Source organism: Lipotes vexillifer, unplaced genomic scaffold (genome assembly GCF_000442215.2).
Source record: "Lipotes vexillifer unplaced genomic scaffold, Lipotes_vexillifer_v1.1 scaffold505, whole genome shotgun sequence".
Classification (NCBI taxonomy): Eukaryota; Metazoa; Chordata; class Mammalia; order Artiodactyla; family Lipotidae; genus Lipotes; species Lipotes vexillifer.
Window position 1 is genome coordinate 165,546 of NW_006785581.1, and position 7,404 is coordinate 172,949.

The window sequence follows — 7,404 nt, forward strand, 5'->3', positions numbered from 1 at the left end:
GTGGCACGATCCTGCGTGCCCTGCATCGGCAGGCGGACTCCCAACCACTGCGCCACCAGGGAAGCCCTATAATTTGTTTTTAAGACCACGTTGCACCCTGGTTTACATCCTGGCTCTGCCACTTCCTAGCCATGTGATCCTGAGTAATTACTTTGCTTCTTTGAACTTCTGTTACTTCCTCTGAAGAATGACTTCTTGCAGGACTTTTGGTGACAGTTAAATAGGCTAATTTTGTTCTGAGCTTGCACAGGACAGTAAACGACCAACAAATCACAATCTACGCTTTCCCATGATGAGGTCCATGATGAGGCTCCGAAAAGCTTCCATCTTCCTTGGTCCCAGTAATAAGACAATTATTGTCTCTTCTCCTGAATTCCTTCATTGTGATGAATAACTGAAGTTTTTCACATTTGAAGGCATCACATTTCTCTTTGGCCATGAAGGCCAACTCTGGATATAGTATTCCCAGACATCTGAGTGGCACACTTATGATTGGAAGTTTGCCTGCCTCAGGAGTTATATTCCCTGTGTGTTATATTCCTTGTCTGTGTCTTCCTCTTGTAAAACAAATTAATCATCTTCTAACTCCTGGTCAGCTTGTTATTTGCTCTGACCTCTGGACTTTTATCATCACATTTGTACTTAGCAGGAAATCCTCCTGCAGCCCATCAGGTTTGGCCCTGTGCCTTTTCTCCAAGGCCTTGAATATTTGTACAGTTTTATTAGACTTACAAAGTACTTTCTTATACTTTATCCCATTTGATTCTAAAAAATCCCTTTGGGATAGGTGGCCTTACTTTAATTTTACTGCTCAGAAATGGAAACTCAGAGCAGTGATGCTCAGAGCTAGAATTTGAACTTCCTCTATGACTGATGCTCTCTGCTTTCTTCTATTTCCTTCTTCAAGTTCCCAGGATTTCTGAATTTGTATTCTACCGAGAGTCTGTCTCCACTTCTTCCAAGAAGTCCATGGCAATCTGCCTGTTGAAGGACCCTGTTCGCTCTTTCCTTCTCTCTCCCCCCGCCCCCTGGCCTGCCCCCTCCATCTCCAATGGACGGCTTGTGCAGGGGCTGCAGAGCACCTGCCTGTCCACTGAGAGGGCGCCGAGCCTGAGGGTCGGCTGTACACTCTGCCAACAGCCAGGGCTCATTTTATTTTTTATATATGTTTTTTGACCGTGCCGTTTGGTGTGAGGGATCTTAGTTCCCCGGCCAGGGATTGAACCCACGACCCCTGCAGTGGAAGCGCAGCATCTTAACCACTGGACTCACAGGGAAGTCCCCCCGGCTCATTTTAATGACTGAGTTGTTCAGAATGGAACCAAAGCCAAGCCAGAAGAATCCCGGACATTTTCTGGGTCAGAAAGCAGTTTTACATAAATTGTAATGAATTGGATGTACCCAGCATTGAGATTCAGTCCCAAAAGTCAACTGAGGACACAGGCTCTTGCCTATTTTCTTGTCCTGTCCATGTCGATGCCCAACCTTCCCTGCATTAGTGATGCCTCTAGTTCACACCAGTTCCGACACATGAGATGGTCAGTACAAGCTCACTGAATAGCATTGAGTTGTACTGCAGAGAGACAAGGTTCCTCAGACCTGTTCCCCAACCCTCCTTCTTGGGGAGTCACTTCCCCAGCTCAGTGAAGGGAACAGAAATTAGAGGCAGTGGCTTTGATCTGAAGGCAGTAACTCCACTCAGACTAACAAAACCACTTCTTATTCTCAGTCACACTCATGCCTGTCATTCACTGGGATGTAAAAAAAAAAAAAAGTCCTTTACTGAAACCTAGAGGAAACACTGGGAATCACCCCTCAGCCCCAGCTGGGAATTATCTTCCCAGTAAACAGAGCTTTTAATGGGTTTTCAATACAGCAGTGTCTATTTTGGGTCTTGCTTTGATTAGTTTCAAATTATTAAAAGCAAGCCAGTTGCTGAACATCCTTGGGATATAAAATCAATTTTAAATCAACAACTCCACTGAGTATTACCTATGTGAGAGACAGGGTAAGGTGAAATATAGACATCTGAGTCATTCACCCACACCTTTTGAAAAGAACAAATCTTTGTATTTTGCGCATTGGAAAGCTGGCTTCTGCTGTATCGTATCTATTGCAACCACTTTGTAACTGTGCAGTGCGTTACAGTTTAGAAAACTGTCACCACGTCCACATCCATCATTGCAGAGGAGACCAAGACCCTGAGGGCAGGAACTTTCTCAAAGTCACACATCCTTTCATTTACTGGTCCTAGGACTAGAATGCAGGTCTTTTGACTAAGACGATAAGAAACATTATTCCATGAATAATGGAAATAGTTTTAGACCGAAAATAATCCCTTACTCATTCTCTGTGGATTTTCCTTGAGCCCCCAGATGCTAATCACCCTTTTAGGAATGTTCTAGACAACTAGGTCCACCCAGAATCAAGCATAACTTGAGCCTTCTTACACAGAACCAGAGTGGATGCTGGTACTTGGGATGTGAAACACACCCTTGCTCTACGGGACCCTTCCGAGTCCCAGCTGGTCACCAGGCCAGCCCACCCCCAGCCCTGATGCCCTTCGCTCCACTCACCTGCCTGTGCGATCTCTGTCGGCTCAACTGCCTAAGGGGACTCACGTCCTCTTTAAATATACGGGGGCTGTCACCAGCCTTGGCCTGCGGAGGGGAGGGGAGGGAGGCCGAGGGGAGAGGGTGAATGAGACATGAGTAACACAACTGCTATCAGAGGCTGGAAATAGCTGGTGACCAAAGCCCTGAGTGTCGTCCCGCCCACACCAGCTGCGAGGCCCTTGGAGAACAGTATCTCTTGGGTTCTGTTTTAATTGCCAATCGCCTATGGCACCAAGGGATCAATTTGTGGAGTGTACATTTCTGATCAAGTGGTGGGAACAGGAAGAAGAGCAAAGAAAGATTTTACACCTAAATCATTTTTCCGGGTTCCTACCCCGCTGACCTTCCTGGAAGTCAATGCAAGGTACCTGCATATGAATCATGAACCATATCTGGGAACCCTTTGTAACTCCGAGATGCAGGTCACTGTGCTCGTGAAGAAAACTCAGAGCTAAAAATAGGAGTCATGGTTGTCTGAAATGATAGTTAGATAATCTCTTCAAAGCAGCTTGGGAAAAAAAGGTCAGCTAATCATTAGGGTCCTGTCACTTCATGGCCCGCTATCCTATGAAGAAAAGCTTTCTTTCCAAAGGTTTGAGTTACTTTGTTATCTTTTTCTACTTAAGAATTTAACATGGCTGTGCATCCTATTTACAAGTCTTGATAAGTCTCTCTGAACCCACATTGTTTTTGGAGGTCTCATTTCTCTTTGCCTGAAATGCGCATATATTTTCATCAAGCATCAAGGACTCATATAAATTATAAAATTTGATAGCTGGCAAGAAGTTCAGAGGTTTAATAGACCAATTCTTCATGTTATGGCTGAGGAAACTGTGGTACATAACTTGCTAAAGGCCAAACAATGAGTCTTGGTAGGTCCCAGATGAAAATGCAGGTTATCTGTCCCTTAGGGGAAGGCACTTTCCACTAGTGTTGACCTAGCTGTTGAGGTTAGGTGTAGGTAATACCCAACCGAGAGAGATATGAAATCCAGCCCTTCAAATCAGCCATATTAGCCTGTTCATTACATAACCACAAAGCAGTTGGTTGAGTGATGGAAATAACTGTAAAGAAGGTTGTGCTAATTTCACGAATATGAACACAGCAAAAACCTAATATGAGATTTTCCTAGTCTATGTTTTCATGCAGAAGTGTATTTGTTGTAGAAATGGGGAAATGGCGAGTACTCTAGAATGTTAAAGTTAGAAGGTACTTTAGAAGTCTTCCAGGATAGCAGCTTTCAAACTTTCGTGTGCTTTTTTTTAGAATGATAATACTATTTTCTATAAATAGTCTTAAATGGAACATTGATATATACAGCAAATAAAAGAGGAAATTCACTGCTTGAAATAAATAGGTGGTCTATTATAATGAATAGGTGGTCTACTCACATAGCCTTTCTCAGAACCCCCAAAGTGGCTTCTAAAAATACTTTTTTGAGACAAAATTTGAAAGTCACAAATGTAGCCCACAACTTTCATTTTATAGTACAGATGTTAAGGCCCAAAGAAGGGGTTTAGTTCCCTTAAGGGGAAATACAATGTGTATAGTAGAATTATTTCTGGAGCCAGAAAATCTGGGTTTGACTCTAATGTTTCTGACCTTTAAAAAAATGTTGTCTGATTATACAAGTAATACAGGAATGCATTTTTATCGTGAAAGACTAAATGATAAAGATGTATTTACAGTAAATTGTAAAAGTGCCCTCCCACAATCCTACTTTCTTTCCCAGAGTTAACACGTGACAATATTTTGGGTTTTACATAACTTGAGTCACCTTTTAAAAGGAGACTTTAGTCTAGTCACATTTATTGTGATTTTTGATATATATGGGCTTATTCCTTTCATCTTATTTTATTTTTTTTAAATAATGTTTCTTTTTTCTTTTCTGGACTTTTATTAGATTTACTAGTTTTCCTTGTCATGTTTTCTTTTATGACTTAGAAATGATCCTCTTCCTCTAATTTAAAAGCTATGCACAGATAGATAGATATAGATTTAACTGGTAGCCATATTTTATTTCTTCTATGAGATGAGAAACTAAGTGGCACATACATACAATGGAATATTACTCAGCCATAAAAAGAAACAAGGGACTTCCCTGGTGGAGCAGTGGTTAAGAATTCACCTGCCAATGCAGGGGACATGGGTTTGAGCCTTGGTCTGGGAAGATCCCACATGCTGCAGAGCAGCTAAGCCAAATAAATAAGTAAATAAAGAATTGCTTTAAAAAAAATGAAATGAAATTGAGTTATATTTAGTGAGGTGGATGGACCTAGAGTTTGTCAAACAGAGTGAAGTAAGTCAGAAAGAGAAAAACAAATACCGTATGCTAACATATATATATGGAATCTAAAAAAAAAAAAAAACAGGTACTGGTGAACCTAGTTGCAGGGCAGGAATAAAGATGTAGACATAGAGAATGGACTTGAGGACATGGGGTGGGAGGGGGAAGTTGGGGCTAAAGGAGAGTAACATCAACATATATACACTAGCAAATGTAAAATAGCTAGTGGGAAGCAGCAGCATAGCACAGGGAGATCAGCTCGGTGCTTTGTGATGACCTAGAGGGGTGGGATAGGGAGGATGGGAGGGAGGTTCAAGAGGGAGGGGATATAGGGACATGTGTATGCATATGGCTGATTCACTTTGGTGTACAACAGAAACTAACACAGTATTGTGAAGCAATTATACTCCAATAAAGATCTATTAAAAAGTAACCAAAAAAATAAACCTAATTATAAATTTACTGCTTTCTTCATTCAACTACTGTTACTTATATATTTTTTGTATTTTACTTTTTTAACTCTGTGTGTCGTGTTGTTTGTGTGTGTGTGAGTGATAGAATGTATTCTTGATGAATTTATTGAGAAAGTCTGTTGTAAGTGAACTAGAAGTGGAAAGGTGTTTGTATTAGTTTGCTAGAACTGCCGTAACAAATACCATACACTGGGTGGCTTAAACAACAGACATTTATTTTCTCACAGTTCTGGAGCTAGCAGTCTAAGATCCAGGTGTCAGCAGGGTTGGTATCTTCTGAGGCCTGTCTCCTTGGCTTGTAGATGGCCATCTTCTTCAAATGTTTTCAGATGGTCTTCTGCCGTGTGTGTCTGTGTTCTAATCTCCTCTTTTTATAAGGATACCAGTCACCAGTCATATTGGATTAGGGCCCAGTCATATGACCTCATTTTACTTTTAAAGGCCCTGTTTTCAAATACAGTCTCATTCTGAGGTACCAGGGGTTAGGACTTCGACATATGATTTGGGGAAGACAATTCAGCCTATAACAGTCTCAATTTTGCCTTACACGTGAATGCTAGCTCAGCAATCTCTACAGTTGTAGTGTCCAATACAGTAGCCAATAGTCACATATGGCTATTTAAATTGAAATTATTTGAAATTAAATGAAATGAAAAATTCGGTTCCTCAGTCATAGCAGCCATATTCCAAGTGCTTACCACCCACTGTGGCTCATGCATCCACCTTGAACAGCATAGCTATAGCGTGTTTCCATCATTGCAGAAGTTCTGTTGACTAGCACTGCTATAGAGCGGCTTCATCTGAAAAGTGATGCACATGCCTTTTGGATTCTATGAGGAATAGATAATATTAAGCATGTGTTGGACACATGGCAGGGTGTTCAATCAATACTAGTTGAGTATTCACTCAACAGTGAGTGAATGGTAATATTAGGACTAGAACCCACTGTTTCTGCCCCATTGTTCCCCAAGAATAGCCATAAATGAGTCAGCTGTGTGAAACATAGGACACAAAGAAGATCAGGCAAGAGAGTAAGAAGGGACGATGATCTTAAACACACGCCTTGAAACACTGTCTTTATACCCAAATCAGAATAAACTTTATTCTATTTAATTCTCTTAATGACTTTGTAAAGAAGATACTATTATACCCATTGTATGAGTGAGGAATGAAATAAATACAGCTCTTGAAACTAAGTAATTACCCCAAGGCCACATACTTAAGTCAACAGTGAGTCGGTGGCAATGTCGGGACTAGAATATGCTCCTTCACCCGCTCCGTTCCCCTAGGATAACTAAAAACTGGAGAGTCATTGGGAAGCACAGATGACTAAGGAGACAGGGAAATTCAAACCCAGATTGAACTTCAAATCCCTTCTACAACATTGATTCCCAAATTCATTTGACCACTGTCCCCTCAGTAACCATTTTTGTTTACACATACACACACACAACACACACATATGTATGTACATATATATGTAAATTATAAACATATTACTGTAATATACACTATAAAACACACTCCATGTATGCACTAAAAAAGATAAAAATAAATGTAATAAAAGTTCTAATTCTTTTTCTCACGCTCTAGTATTATTTCACATGCTCTCTAGGATGCTGGTCCCCCCTTCCACTTTGGAAACCACTGCTCTCAACCATGCCGTACTAAGAGGGAATATGCTATAGAAGAATTTACAGGCCTGGGAATATCAGCTTTCATCTGCTCATCCAAACCCCTCTGAAAAGAAACATAATTGGACTATAATGTATTCAACGTCAGCCACATTCTTCGAGTAACTAGGGCTTTTCACTATTTCCATGCACCGGTAGTCTGACATTTGTCATTGGCTGTTATTTCAAAGAGAGAATTAATTTAAGACTACCATTCAAAGGTTGCTCCTGGCCATGTGGCCCATCCATGAAAGGCAGAGAAATGAGCAAAGCAACACTTAAGTGAACTAAGATGGTTCCTTTTCCCCAAGAGATTAAAAAAAAAAAATATATATATATATATATATATATATATA

General features: G+C 40.7%; 1 protein-coding gene across 1 annotated transcript in view; it reads right to left on the reverse strand.

Annotated features, from left to right (window-relative positions):
* CSRP3 (cysteine and glycine rich protein 3) overlaps nt 1–2,675 on the reverse strand; it is a 21,620-nt gene extending 18,945 nt beyond the window's left edge. Inside the window, exon 1 of the mRNA XM_007457620.1 lies at nt 2,577–2,675. The gene's annotated coding sequence lies outside the window, so the exon portion shown is untranslated. The remainder of the gene's footprint in view (nt 1–2,576) is intronic.
* Nucleotides 2,676–7,404: the final 4,729 nt, after the last annotated feature.